This window comes from Eleutherodactylus coqui, chromosome 4, assembly GCF_035609145.1.
Source record: "Eleutherodactylus coqui strain aEleCoq1 chromosome 4, aEleCoq1.hap1, whole genome shotgun sequence".
Taxonomy (NCBI): Eukaryota; Metazoa; Chordata; class Amphibia; order Anura; family Eleutherodactylidae; genus Eleutherodactylus; species Eleutherodactylus coqui.
The window spans coordinates 207,831,999-207,848,101 of NC_089840.1; positions in this window are offsets into that span (position 1 = coordinate 207,831,999).

Below are 16,103 nucleotides of genomic sequence, written 5' to 3' on the forward strand. Positions count from 1 at the left end.
ATGCTATGGCAGATATTTAATGCAGAATCTGGAGGCGGACGTCCGCTCTGGATTCCGCAATGCAAATCCGGCCATGTGCAGCCTTATGATATTAGGGTTCTATTTAAAGGGGTTGTCTCGCGAAATCAAGTGGGGTTATACACTTCTGTATGGCCATATTAATGCACTTTGTAATATACATCGTGCATTAAATATAAGCCATACAGAAGTTATTCACTTACCTGCTCCGTTGCTAGCGTCCCCGTCGCCATGGTTCCGTCTAAGTTCGGTGTCTTCTTGCTTTTTTAGACGCGCTTGCGCTGTGCGGTCTTCTCCCTTCGGCTCCGCTTGGCAGCATCGGCGGTTTGGCTCCGCCCCCTTGTACGCGTCATCGCGTAGCTCCGCCCCATGACGTGTGCCGTTCCAGCCTCCTGATTGGCTGGAATCGGCATGTGACGGGGCGGAGCTACGCGATGACGCGTACAAGGGGGCGGGGCCAAACCGCCGATGCTGCCGAGCGGAGCCGAAGGGAGAAGACTGCACAGCGCAAGCGCGTCTAAAAAAGCAAGAAGACACCGAACTTAGACAGAACCATGGCGACGGGGACGCTAGCAACGGAGCAGGTAAGTGAATAACTTCTGTATGGCTTATATTTAATGCACGATGTATATTACAAAGTGCATTAATATGGCCATACAGAAGTGTATAACCCCACTTGATTTCGCGAGACAACCCCTTTAATAAGCAGAAATACATGACATAACAATCAAGGCAGTTTTCTGTCTGCTGTAAGATCATCCCCACATACAGAGTAGTTCAACTTGTTAACCAGAATATACAGATACTTGCAGACTTAGGTGTAATGCCCACGGCCGTGACGGACTCTGCCACGGATTCCACTGTGCAAGTCCCGCATGACGCGCCAACGTGCATTCGCAGTACAGCGCATTGCATTGGCAGTGTCATATGGGGACATGGGGTGGGCAGGGAAGGGTATTCATGCTATACTTCTGCTGTGCTACAGCGGAAGTATAGCGTGACGGCCGGCTTCCATTGACTACAATGGAAGCCGGCCGCACGTATTCCCGCGGGTTATTATTTCATGCTGCGGAATTCCGTGGTGTGAACTTTGCACTATTAGGTTCAATAGAACTCGGCCGTGGGCATTAGCCCTAAAGGCCAAAGAATGATCAATACATGAGGCAGAGTCAATATTTATCCACAATGCAGTTACATTTGTGCTTCTGTTGGCAGCACGGTTGTTTTCGTGTGCATCGCTAATTGTGGTTTCCATCTTATCACTGCTGTGCAGATTTGAAGTTGCTAGATTAGTTTCATTGTTGCAACCGCGATATTAACCATGGCTGCTCTGCTTTCTGTTTGCAACAAAGTGGCAGTCACAGCACTGCAACTCAATAGGTTTGGAAGCTTGCTATAACATCATGTATTTTTGTTAGCCATTAAAAGGTATCATATCTACAAGATTACTTGGTTTCTCTTGCTGAGAACAATCCCATTTTCCTCTACTGGCTAACACGGTACCAAACTTTTTTCTTTTTATCAATATTTCTGGGGTGCCTTGCATACACAACCCTCTTCAGATCATGCCACAGCATCTTCATAGGGTTAAAGAACTTTTCCATGACTAAATTATTGATGACTTATCCTCGTGATAGGTAATCAATAGTTGATCAGCAGCTGTCCGCCACTCAGAATACGTGCGGATAAGCTGATTGAAATGAGATCAGCACTCCGGTGAGCGCAGTGGTCTTGTAGCCACCAGAACTGGAAACTATGGGAGAAATTTAACAATTCGTATACACCATGATTCTGGTGCAAAAAAGTTCCAAATGTTTGCATAAGTCTCAGTTAAGCAAATAAATTGCAACTTTCAGGCCTTTTTGCACCTCACTTGCCACTTTTCAAAAAATGGATGAGGCTCAGGAAAAGAAGGGCTTGACCTCAGAGGCCAGTCAGATTTACTATAATAAGAAATCTAAGGCCGGCTGCACATGGCGGAGACCGTCATGGTGCCCTCAGGAGACCCCATAATTACCTGCGGATCCGGCGTCCTCGCTCCCGCAGGACGCTTCCCCGCCCACCTCCGCCGCGTCATGTGACACGCCCACCGCGTCACATAACGCGCCGGCCGCGTCATATGACGCGGCGGCGGTGGGCGGGAAAGCGTTTTTATGCTATCTTCCGCTGTGCTACAGCGGAAGATAGCGTGAATGGACGGCTTCTATTGACTGCAATGAAAGCCGTCTGCGCGTACACCCGCGGCAAATAGAGCATGCCGCGGGTGAGGATGGGTGAATTCACGGTGCGGAATTCCGCGGTGGAATTCCGCACCGTGAGCACTGAGCTATTAGGTTCAACAGAACCTAATAGCTGCGGGCAACGCAGCGGATCTCCGCCGCGAATTACGTGGCGGAAATCCGTTCGTGGGAAGGAGGCCTAAGCCAGCTCATAGCTAAAGTAAATTTTAGTCTGGCGCATGGAGTGGCCAGACATGCACTGAATGCATTAGGAGTCTTTTAGTACATTTGGTTCACATCATTCCCAACTACATGGGATATGCAAAGGCCTATTATAGAGAACTCGCATTACATTTACACACTGTGCACCGCTGCAAACAATAATGAGGTGGTGCACAGTGATCAAATACCACATGTTTTTGCCACAGTTTTTGGAGTAGTCCCGCATGTGGAATTTGCCCTGTCAAACACTATTTTCCACATCATAATTCCATATGTGGATCTTGCCCAGTGACAGAGTAAATTCCATGTGCAGATCTGTGTAGAAAAATACGGCAAGCAGCAGTAGATTGTGACACGATTTTTGAGGTGGTAGATTCCACGGCCAATTCTGCCATGTGAACATACCCTTAGTTTTAGCACATTTATAATTCACATGACTGTAGGAAGCTGCCCGTTACCTTTCATAAATGTATTGGATGCCTATGATCTGTGCTCATGGAAATCCAATAAATGTTCCTATCTGTTGGGTAGGTGGCTAGAGACCCCGATAGTAGTGAACGTTGTTTCCATATTTGCTTTTTTAGGACCCTTGTCTATTTCCCTCTTCTCCATGCACCCATGGGGCTTGTAGGATTAAACAGCATTGCTTTCTGACAAATGCTGCTATAATTGCATGTTGTACAACAATTAAAGCAACATACCAGCAATGCGATTTTCAAGTTCTACTTTCAAGGATACCACATGTTGGTGGGAATTAGAGATGAGCGAGCACCAAAATGCTCGGGTGCTCGTTACTCGGGACGAAATTATCACAATGCTCGAGGGTTCGTTTCGAATAACGAACCCCATTGAAGTCAATGGGCGACCCGAGCATTTTTGTATTTCGCCGTTGCTCGCTAAGGTTTTCATGTGTGAAAATCTGGGCAATTCAAGAAAGTGATGGGAACGACACAGCAACGGATAGGGCAGGCGAGGGGCTACATGTTGGGCTGCATCTCAAGTTCCCAGGTCCCACTATTAAGCCACAATAGCGGCAAGAGTGGGCCCCCCCCTCCCAACAATTTTTACTTCTGAAAAGCCCTCATTAGCAAAGCATACCTTAGCTAAGCACCACACTACCTCCAACAAAGCACAATCACTGCCTGCATGACACTCCGCTGCCACTTCTCCTGGGTTACATGCTGCCCAACCCCCCCTGCACGACCCAGTGTCCACAGCGCACACCAAACTGTCCCTGCCCAGCCTTCAGCTGCCCTCATGCCACGCCACACTCATGTCTATTTATAAGTGCGTCTGCCACAGGAAAAGCAGGCACACACTGCAGAGGGTTGGCAAGGCTAGGCAGCGACCCTCTTTAAAAGGGGCGGGGCGATAGCCCACAATGCTGTACAGAAGGAATGAGAAATATAATCCTGTGCCACCGCCATCAAGAGCTGCACACGTGGGCATAGCAATGGGGAACCTATGTGCCACACACTATTCATTCTGTCAAGGTGTCTGCATGCCCCAGTCAGACCGGGCTTTTTAATTCATAAACACAGGCAAGTACAACTCCCTATTGTGAAGTCCCTGTGGACCCACAGCATGGGTGGCTCCCTGGAATCCACCGGCGGTACATAAAAATATCCCATTGCAGTGCCCATCACAGCTGAGGTAGTAATGTCATGTTTAATGCAGGTGGGCTTCGGCCCACACTGCATGCCCCAGTCAGACTGGGGTTCTTTAGAAGTGGAAACAGATGCATTTATAATTCCCTGTGGACCCACAGCATGGGTGGGTGCCAGGAAGCCACCAGCGGTACATAAAAATATCCCATTGCATTGCCCAACACAGCTGAGGTAGTAATGTCGTGCTTAATGCAGGTGAGCTTCGGCCCACACTGCATGCCCCAGTCAGACTGGGGTTCTTTACAAGTGGAAACAGATGCATTTATAATTCCCTGTGGACCCACAGCATGGGTGGGTGCCAGGAAGCCACCGGCGGTACATAAAAATATCCCATTGCATTGCCCAACACAGCTGAGGTAGTAATGTCTTGCTTAATGCAGGTGGGCTTCGGCCCACACTGCATGCCCCAGTCTGACTGGGGTTCTTTAGAAGTGGAAACAGATGCATTTATAATTCCCTGTGGACCCACAGCATGGGTGGGTGCCAGGAAGCCACCGGCGGTACATAAAAATATCCCATTGCATTGCCCAACACAGCTGAGGTAGTAATGTCGTGCTTAAGACAGGTGGGCTTCGGCTCACACTGCATGCCCCAGTCTGACTGGTAATATGTACCTTAACAGTAACCTCGTTGGTGGTAATGTGGTGGTGACTGCGGACCTGGTAGCGCGGTTTAATGTAGTTGGTTTTCGGAATGTGGCCAGGATTAAGTGGGCCGTGGCGGGGGCATGGTGGTGGTGCTCTCTTGTTGTGTCGTTAAAGGTGAAATTCTTGGACTGCCACCAGACGGACCAATGCAAAGGTATTTGCCAAGAATGTTTTCATTGTTGGAGGAGGAGGGGGATGTTTTGGAGGCACTATGTGTCCTCTACACGTGTCCGTTGTTATATGCACCTTAACAGTAACAGCGTTGGTGGGAAATGGCCTCGCCGCCATCATGTCTTTGTGAAGCCTCTGTTTCCACACCCCAGTGACATACCATTAGCAGCGGTATAGGCAGAGCCCAGAATTATTAACATTTCAGCGGTAGCATTAGGGACAGGCCCCACTAACATATCACTAGCAGCAGTATAGGGGGAGCGCAGTCTTACTTCCATTTCAGTAATAGTAGCACTCAAGACAAGCCCCAGTAACATTCCCATTGCAGCAGTTTAGGGAGATAACAGTCTCTTTCACATTTCAGTAGCTGCAGTATAGACAAGGCCCCAGTTACATTTATGTAGCTAAAGTGTAGGCCAACCCCACACACCTTTCTATACCATGAGTGCAGGCAAAGAACATAGAAATTACTATGATTACACTGTAGGTGAGGGCCCAAAAAAATTGGTGTACCAACAGTACTAATGTACCTCAGAAAAAATTGGCCATGCCCAACCAAGATGGCAGGTGAAACCCATTAATCGCTTTGGTTAATGTGGCTTAAGTGGTAACTAGGCCTGGAGGCAGCCCAGTTTAACGAAAAATTGGTTCAAGTTAAAGTTTCAACGCTTTTAAGAGCATTAAAACATATAAAAATTTTTAAGAAAAATTATATGAGTGAGCCTTGTGGCCCTAAGAAAAATTGCCCGTTCGGCGTGATTACGTGAGGTTTCAGGAGGAGGAGCAGGAGGAGGAGGAGGAATATTATACACAGATTGATGAAGCAGAAATGTCCCCGTTTTGGATGGTGAGAGAGAACGATGCTTCCATCCGCGGGTGCAGCCTACGTATTGTTTAGGTATCGCTGCTGTCTGCTGGTGGAGAAGAAAAGTCTGGGGAAATCCAGGCTTTGTTCATCTTTATGAGTGTAAGCCTGTAGGCACTGTCGGTTGACAGGCGGGTACGCTTATCTGTGATGATTCCCCCAGCTGCACTAAACACCCTCTCTGACAAGACGCTAGCCGCAGGACAAGCAAGCACCTCCAGGGCATACAGCGCGAGTTCAGGCCACGTGTCCAGCTTCGACACCCAGTAGTTGTAGGTGGCAGAGGCGTCAGGGAGGACGGTCGTGCGATCGGCTACGTACTCCCTCACCATCCTTTTACAGTGCTCCCGCCGACTCAGCCTTGACTGGGGAGCGGTGACACAGTCTTGCTGGGGAGCCATAAAGCTGTCCAGGGCCTTAAAGACTGTTGTACTGCCTGTGCTGTACATGCTGCTCGATCTCCGCACCTCCCCTGCTACCTGGCCCGCGGAACTGCGCCTTCTGCCACTAGCGCTGTCGGATGGGAATTTTACCATCAGCTTGTCCGCCAGGGTCCTGTGGTATAGCAACACTCTCGAACCCCTTTCCTCTTCGGGAATGAGAGTGGAAAGGTTCTCCTTATACCGTGGGTCGAGCAGTGTGTACACCCAGTAATCCGTAGTGGCCAGAATGCGTGTAACGCGAGGGTCACGAGAAAGGCATCCTAACATGAAGTCAGCCATGTGTGCCAGGGTACCTGTACGCAACACATGGCTGTCTTCACTAGGAAGATCACTTTCAGGATCCTCCTCCTCCTCCTCCTCCTCAGGCCATACACGCTGAAAGGATGACAGGCAAGCAGCATGTGTACCCTCAGCGGTGGGCCAAGCTGTCTCTTCCCCCTCCTCCTCATCCTCCTCATGCTCCTCCTCCTCCTCCTCAACGCGCTGAGATATAGACAGGAGGGTGCTCTGACTATCCAGCGACATACTGTCTTCCCCCGCCTCTGTTTCCGAGCGCAAAGCGTCTGCCTTTATGCTTTGCAGGGAACTTCTCAAGATGCATAGCAGAGGAATGGTGACGCTAATGATTGCAGCATCGCCGCTCACCACCCGGGTAGACTGCTCAAAGTTTCCAAGGACCTGGCAGATGTCTGCCAACCAGGCCCACTCTTCTGAAAATAATTGAGGAGGCTGACTCCCACTGCGCTGCCCATGTTGGAGTTGGTATTCCACTATAGCTCTACGCTGCTCATAGAGCCTGGCCAACATGTGGAGCATAGAGTTCCACCGTGTGGGCACGTCGCACAGCAGTCGGTGCACTGGCAGAGTAAACCGATGTTGCAGGGTCCGCAGGGTGGCAGAGTCCGTGTGGGACTTGCGGAAATGTGCGCAGAGCCGGCGCACCTTTACGAGCAGGTCTGACAAGCGTGGGTAGCTTTTCAGAAAGCGCTGAACCACCAAATTAAAGACGTGGGCCAGGCATGGCACGTGCGTGAGGCTGCCGAGCTGCAGAGCCGCCACCAGGTTACGGCCGTTGTCACACACGACCATGCCCGGTTGGAGGCTCAGCGGCGCAAGCCAGCGGTCGGTCTGCTCTGTCAGACCCTGCAGCAGTTCGTGGGCCGTGTGCCTCTTATATCCTAAGCTGAGTAGTTTCAGCACGGCCTGCTGACGCTTGCCCACCGCTGTGCTGCCACGAAGCGCGACACTGACTGCTGGCGACGCGCTACTGCTACTGACACATCTTGATTGCGAGACAGAGGTTGCGTTGGAGGAGGAGGAGGGTGGTTTAGTGGAGGAAGTATACACCGCCGCAGATACCACCACCGAGCTGGGGCCCGCAATTCTGGGGGTGGGTAGGACATGAGCGGTCCCAGGCTCTGACTCTGTCCCAGCCTCCACTAAATTCACCCAATGTGCCGTCAGGGAGATGTAGTGGCCCTGCCCGCCTGTGCTTGTCCACGTGTCCGTTGTTAAGTGGACCTTGGCAGTAACCGCGTTGGTGAAGGCGCGTACAATGTTGCGGGAGACGTGGTCATGCAGGGCTGGGACGGCACATCGGGAAAAGTAGTGGCGACTGGGAACTGAGTAGCGCGGGGCCGCCGCCGCCATCATACTTTTGAAGGACTCCGTTTCCACAACCCTATACGGCAGCATCTCAAGGCTGATAAATTTGGCTATGTGGACGGTTAACGCTTGAGCGTGCGGGTGCGTGGCGGCGTACTTGCGCTTGCGCTCAAACACTTGCGCTAGCGACGGCTGGACGGTGCGGTGCGAGACATAGGTGGATTGGGCCGAGGACAGCGGAGGTGAGGGTGTGGGTGCAGGCCAGGAGACGGTAGTGCCTGTGTCCTCAGAGCGGGGTTGGATCTCAGTGGCAGGTTGGGGCACAGGGGGAGAGCCAGCGGTGCAAACCGGAGGCGGTGAACGGCCTTCGTCCCACCTTGTGGGGTGCTTGGCCATCATATGTCTGCGCATGCTGGTGGTGGTGAGGCTGGTGGTGGTGGCTCCCCGGCTGATCTTGGCGCGACAAAGGTTGCACACCACTGTTCGTCGGTCGTCAGGCGTCTCTGTGAAAAACTGCCAGACCTTAGAGCACCTTGGCCTCTGCAGGGTGGCATGGCGCGAGGGTGCGCTTTGGGAAACAGTTGGTGGATTATTCGGTCTGGCCCTGCCTCTACCCCTGGCCACTGCATTGCCTCTTGCAACCTGCCCTGCTGCTGCCCTTGCCTCCCCCTCTGAAGACCTGTCCTGAGTAGGCGTTGCAAACCAGGTGGGGTCAGTCACCTCATCGTCCTGCTGCTCTTCCTCCGAATCCTCTGTGCGCTCCTCCCTCGGACTTACTGCCCTTACTACTACCTCACCGATAGACAACTGTGTCTCATCGTCATCGTCCTCCTCACCCACTGAAAGGTCTTGAGACAGTTGCCGGAAGTCCCCAGCCTCATCCCCCGGACCCCGGGAACTTTCCAATGGTTGGGCATTAGTGACGATAAACTCCTCTGGTGGGAGAGGAACCACTGCTGCCCAATCTGAGCAGGGGCCCGAGAACAGTTCCTGGGAGTGTTCCCGCTCCTGAGCATGTGTCATTGTAGTGGAGTGAGGAGGCTGGGAGGAAGGAGGAGCAGCAGACAGAGGATTTGGATTTGCAGCAGTGGCCGGCGCAGAACTGTGGGTGGACGATAGGTTGCTCGAAGCACTTTCTGCCATCCACGACAGGACCTGCTCACACTGCTCATTTTCTAATAAAGGTCTCCCGCGTGGACCCATTAATTGTGCGATGAATGTGGGGACGCCAGAAACGTGCCTCTCTCGTAATCGCGCAGCAGTCGGCTGCGATACACCTGGATCAGGAGTTCGGCCTGTGCCCACACCCTCACTTGGCCCTCCGCGTCCTCGGCCGCGTCCACGTCCTCTAGGCCTACCCCTACCCCTCAGCATGCTGTATTACCAGTGATTTGATTTCCCAGGCAGGAAATAAATTGGCGCAAGCCTGCTGTTAAACTTAGCTGGCTGCGTATGATTTATTTACGTTCTGCACCCACCACACACGTACCCAGAACGCTGAGGACTGTCAGAGGCAGGCCAAATAGAATGTTTACCTTTTTTTTTTTAAAGGGAAGGCCCACTGACTATATTCAATCAGATAAGAAATGTGTTCCACAGAACTGCAGTGTTATATGAAGTGCAGCAGAGCGGTGATTTTTCCCAGGCAGGAAATAAATTGGCGCAAGCCTGCTGTTAAACGTAGCTGGCTGCGTATGATTTATTTACTGTCAGGACAGTGTCCGGGATATGGGGGTCCCTGAGATATCCCGCAACCCCTGTCCCTGCCTACTTGCCCCCCTGGGCTAACCCCCAGGGCGACAACTGGGCGGCGGTCCCTACCCTCACTAGGGAAGCGGGACACGGGAAGACGAACAGACACTGAGACAAAACAACGGTAGAATGGTCAGACGATCCGGGTTGGCAACAAGAGGGTACGCAGTACGGAGGGGTCAGGCAAAACGTAGTCAAGTCCAAAAGCAGGTGTCAGAAAAGCCGAGGTCACAAAGAGCAGTCAGGATAAACGCGGGTGCAGCTGGAGAACCAAACTAACACTGGCAAGGCCTGAAAGGAAAACACACCTATTTAAATGCTGTCAGTGCTCCCGCCCCAGAAGCTGATTGGGGCGGGGAGCCTGACAGCAGCAGGGCTAATCAGGGCGGTGCTGGGGGCACGCCCCCAGTCTTGCTGCACAGACCGTTACTAGGGAAGCCAGCCTGGTAGTCAGGCGCCTGGAAGCACCAGCTGCCTCCCTAGCAACCCGGCGGCGACCAGTCTTACAGCGGCCCGGGGAGATCACAAGAACCGGGGCACCCCTACGCCGCGCTCCTGTGACCCGGGTGGCAGGACCGGTGGTGCGGGCACGGCGGCCCCGCGAGTTGCAGGTTCTGACAGTACCCCCCCTTCTACGGGGGGACACCGGACCCCCATGGCCAGGTGCGGGCTTAAGCGGGAAAGCCCTGTGGAATGCCTGGACTAGGCGTGGCGCATGCACGTCCCTGGCAGGGACCCACGTCCTATCCTCAGGGCCAAATCCTCTCCAGTGGACCAGGTACTGCAGCACACCTCTAACCCGTCGGGCATCAACAAGCTTTTCTACTTCATACTCCAGTTCCCCCTGTACCAGGGAAGGAGGAGGCGGGTTCTGGGTGGGTAGAACTGGAGTCACATACTTCTTAAGCAAGCTCTTGTGAAAGACCTTGTGGACCTTCCAGGGGTCAGGAAGTGCCAACTTATATGACACCGGGTTGATAACCTGAGAAACCGTAAATGGGCCAATGAACCGAGGAGCGAGTTTCAGGGAGGGAACCTTAAGTCTCAGATTCTTGGATGACAATAAAACTTGCTCCCCGACCACAAAAGGTGCAGAGATAGTACGTCTTTTATTTGCGTATTTACGCAGTTTCTCTTGGGAACCCTGAAGGTTCTTACGAACCTGGGCCCAAACTGTGCACAGTTCCTCAGAGGATATGTCAGCGGCCGGATTGTTCGAGACCAAAGGAGTAGAAAGCGAGAACCGTGGATGGAACCCATAGTTACAAAAAAAAGGTGACAATTGGGTCGACGAGTTAACATGGTTGTTGATAGCAAATTCGGCGAGAGGTAAGTAGTTGGCCCACTGATACTGGTTATCAGAGACAAACAGTCGCAGATACTGGATAAGTTCTTGATTCATCCGTTCCGTTTGTCCGTTACTCTCGGGATGGAAGGCGGAGGAAAAAGACAAATTAACGTTTAGATTTTTACAGAAGGCTCGCCAGAAGCGAGCGACGAACTGAACCCCTCTATCCGACACAATATCCTCGGGGATCCCATGTAACCGAACAATCTCCTTGATGAACATTTCAGACAGAAGTTTGGCGTTAGGCAACTTGCAAAGCGGAACAAAATGTGACATCTTGGAGAAACGGTCAACTATTACCCAGATGACCGTATTCCCCAGCGAGGATGGCAGATCAGTAATAAAATCCATGGACAAATGGGACCATGGTCTGGACGGAATGGGCAAGGGAAGAAGAGGACCCTCAGGACGTCTCCTGGGATTCTTCCCCCTTGCGCAAACCGGGCACGCGGACACAAATACCCGTACCTCCTTGGCCATGTGCGGCCACCAATAGAGTCTGGACACTAACTCCAGGGTACCCCTGATGCCGGGGTGTCCAGCTAGGACTGAAGCATGTGTCTCCTCTAACACTCTCAATCTCAGTGACAACGGGACAAATAATTTGCCTTCCGGAAGGGCTTCAGGAGCAGATTGTTGAGCGGCGTAAATGAGAGGTGAAAGGTCGGAGGAGACAGCAGCGAGGACCACCCCAGGGGAGAGAATGCTCTCAGGCTCCGACTCGGAAGGTTCCGGAGACCCAAAACTCCTAGACAGGGCATCAGCCTTGACATTCTTAGAACCGGGTCTATAGGTAACAACAAAATTGAACCGAGAGAAAAACAAGGCCCAGCGGGCTTGCCGAGCATTTAACCTCTTAGCGGAATCTAGATAGGTGAGGTTCTTATGGTCTGTGAGTACCGTGATCTGGTGATGGGCTCCTTCCAAAAAATGCCTCCACTCTTCGAAAGCCCACTTAATCGCCAGCAATTCCCGGTTGCCTATATCGTAGTTCCGTTCAGTGGAAGAGAACTTTCTAGAAAAATAGGCACACGGTCTAAGGTTAGTGAGAGTGGAGGGACCTTGGGACAGTACCGCTCCCACACCAAACTCAGAGGCATCTACCTCCACCACAAAAGGGCAGGACAGATCCGGTTGAACTAGGACGGGTGCAGAGGAGAACGCCGCCTTTAGGGTATCGAAGGCCCTCAGAGCCTCTGAAGACCAGGTCCTCACATCTGCCCCCTTTCTGGTGAGGTCCGTTAGAGGTTTAGCCACCACGGAGAAGTCTTTAATGAACTTGCGATAGTAGTTGGCGAAGCCGAGGAAGCGTTGAAGGGCTTTCAATGAACCTGGCTGGGCCCACTCCGTGATGGCTTTCACCTTCTCAGGATCCATCTGGAAGTCGCATGGCGTGATGATATATCCTAAGAATGATATCTTTTGTACCCCGAAAACACATTTCTCGAGTTTAGCAAACAGCTTGTTATGTCGGAGTCGAGCTAGCACAGTCTGAACATGAGTATGGTGACTAGGCAAGTCGGAGGAAAAAATCAAAATGTCGTCTAGATATACGACAACGAACACCCCCATGATATCCTGAAACACTGAATTCATGTACCCCTGAAAAATGGCGGGGGCGTTACATAATCCAAAAGGCATAACTAGGTATTCAAAATGGCCGAGGGGCGTATTGAAGGCGGTTTTCCACTCATCCCCCTCCCGAATGCGGATGAGGTTGTATGCTCCCCTGAGGTCAAGTTTAGAAAACCATCGGGCACCAGCGACCTGGTTGAGGAGGTCAGGGATGAGTGGAAGAGCATACTGGTTTCGGACTGTGATTTTATTTAGCTCTCTATAGTCAATACAGGGCCGGAGACCCCCATCCTTTTTCTCAACGAAGAAAAACCCGGCACCCACCGGGGATTCTGAGGGCCGGATGTGCCCCTTGGCCAGGCTGTCCTGGATATAGTCCCTCATGGATTCTCTCTCTGGAACCGTAACGTTATAAATGCGGCCCTTCGGAAGTTTGGCCCCAGGAATCAAGTCGATTTTACAGTCCCATTCCCTATGAGGGGGCAGAGCTTCGGATAATTGTTTGGAGAACACGTCAGGAAACTCGGAGAGGTAATCTGGTAGGAGGCTCCCCTCGCAGGTGGAGATTCCCACCTTCACCGAACAAAGGTGGTTGGCACAGCGGGGACCCCACTTTACCAGTTCCAACGTGTCCCAATTTACCACCGGGTTGTGCTCCCGGAGCCAGGGGAGGCCTAGGACGACGTCCACAGACAAATCTCTCATCACTAGAAAGGTGCAGGTTTCCACGTGTAAGGCTCCTATCGTAAACCTTACTTCAGGGGTAACCAGATTAACAACCCCTGCTTGCAATGGAGTGGAGTCCACTCCTGAAACCAGAATCGGAGTCTCTAAACGTAACAAAACCCCGGACAGTTGAGCAACGAAATTAAAGTTAACGAAATTAGCCGCAGCCCCAGAATCAACGAAGGCTTGCCCAGTGCGGTGGAAAGCATGAAATTCTAGGGTGCAAGGCAATAACATCTTTGACAACACAGGGAGTACCTTGGCTCCTAGACAGTCCTCCCGACAACTGCCTAGGAGCGGAAGTTTTCCTGCCGTGGCTTCTTAGCGCAGGTTGCAATGCGGTGACCCGGCTCCCCACAGTAGAAGCAAAGATTCTTCTTCAGGCGATATTCCCGTCGCTGCTTGGGGTTCATGGCTCCCAGCTCCATGGGCTCAGTGGTGGGAGGTGAGAGAGTCAAGTCAGTAGAAGAAGTGGGCGTGGGGAGTGGAGTGGTCCGAGCGGCGTGTCGGCCCCTCAAACGTCGGTCGGCCCGAATAGCAAGCGTCATGGCTTGCTCCAGGGTTCTTGGCTCAGGGTGGGCCACAAGTAGGTCCTTGAGACCCTCAGACAGACCGGTCAAAAATAAGTCTTTTAGGGCGGCATCGTTCCATCCGGATTCCGTACAATGTTGACGGAATTGGGAACAGTAGTCCTCCGCCATCTTACAACCCTGGCGCAGGGCCAGAAGTTTGGAGACTGCGTAGCCCGCCCGGTCGGGTTCGTCATAAATTTGACCCAAGGCGGAAAAAAAAGGCGTCAAGGGATAGTCGGGCGGGAGAGCCAGCTGGTAGCGAGAAGGCCCAGTTTTGGGGATCCCCCCTCAGGCGGGTGATTACAATTCCCACTTTCTGGTATTCGGTACCAGAGGAGTGGGGTCGGAGATCAAAGTAGAGTTTGCAGCTCTCTCTAAATGCAAAGAACTGACCTCTCTCTCCAGAGAAGCAGTCCGGCAGCGTGGCTCGGGGTTCTGACATAGTCCCGGGAGCGGAAGGGGGCTGCGTGGGACCTGCAGCCGCCACTTGTTCCCGTAGCTGCATGCGGGCGGTTAGGTCCTGGACAAGGTTAGTAAGGACCTGGACCTGGTTCGCTAAAGCAGCCACGGCCTCCATCGAGGGATTCAAAGTAGCCGGGCGGATGCACGAGTCTGACCTACCTTCGGCCAGTGTTACTGTCAGGACAGTGTCCGGGATATGGGGGTCCCTGAGATATCCCGCAACCCCTGTCCCTGCCTACTTGCCCCCCTGGGCTAACCCCCAGGGCGACAACTGGGCGGCGGTCCCTACCCTCACTAGGGAAGCGGGACACGGGAAGACGAACAGACACTGAGACAAAACAACGGTAGAATGGTCAGACGATCCGGGTTGGCAACAAGAGGGTACGCAGTACGGAGGGGTCAGGCAAAACGTAGTCAAGTCCAAAAGCAGGTGTCAGAAAAGCCGAGGTCACAAAGAGCAGTCAGGATAAACGCGGGTGCAGCTGGAGAACCAAACTAACACTGGCAAGGCCTGAAAGGAAAACACACCTATTTAAATGCTGTCAGTGCTCCCGCCCCAGAAGCTGATTGGGGCGGGGAGCCTGACAGCAGCAGGGCTAATCAGGGCGGTGCTGGGGGCACGCCCCCAGTCTTGCTGCACAGACCGTTACTAGGGAAGCCAGCCTGGTAGTCAGGCGCCTGGAAGCACCAGCTGCCTCCCTAGCAACCCGGCGGCGACCAGTCTTACAGCGGCCCGGGGAGATCACAAGAACCGGGGCACCCCTACGCCGCGCTCCTGTGACCCGGGTGGCAGGACCGGTGGTGCGGGCACGGCGGCCCCGCGAGTTGCAGGTTCTGACATTTACGTTCTGCACCCACCACACACGTACCCAGAACGCTGAGGACTGTCAGAGGCAGGCCAAATAGAATGTTTCCCTTTTTTTTTTTAAAGGGAAGGCCCACTGACTATATTCAATCAGATAAGAAATGTGTTCCACAGAACTGCAGTGTTATATGAAGTGCAGCAGAGCGGTGATTTTTCCCAGGCAGGAAATAAATTGGCGCAAGCCTGCTGTTAAACGTAGCTGGCTGCATATGATTTATTTACGTTCTGCACCCACCACACACGTACCCAGAACGCTGAGGACTGTCAGAGGCAGGCCAAATAGAATGTTTCCCTTTTTTTTTTAAAGGGAAGGCCGGCCCACTGACTATATTCAATCAGATAAGAAATCTGTTCCACAGAACTGCAGTGTTATATAAAGTGCAGCAGAGCGGTGATTTTTCCCAGGCAGGAAATAAATTGGCGCAAGCCTGCTGTTAAACGTAGCTGGCTGCGTATGATTTATTTACGTTCTGCACCCACCACACACGTACCCAGAACACTGAGGACTGTCAGAGGCAGGCCAAATAGAATGTTTCCCTTTTTTTTTAAAGGGAAGGCCCACTGACTATATTCAATCAGATAAGAAATGTGTTCCACAGAACTGCAGTGTTATATGAAGTGCAGCAGAGCGGTGATTTTTCCCAGGCAGGAAATAAATTGGCGCAAGCCTGCTGTTAAACGTAGCTGGCTGCGTATGATTTATTTACGTTCTGCACCCACCACACACGTACCCAGAACGCTGAGGACTGTCAGAGGCAGGCCAAATAGAATGTTTCCCTTTTTTTTTGAAAGGGAAGGCCCACTGACTATATTCAATCAGATAAGAAATGTGTTCCACAGAACTGCAGTGTTATATAAAGTGCAGCAGAGCGGTGATTTTTCCCAGGCAGGAAATAAATTGGCGCGAGCCTGCTGTTAAACGTAGCTGGCTGCGTATGATTTATTT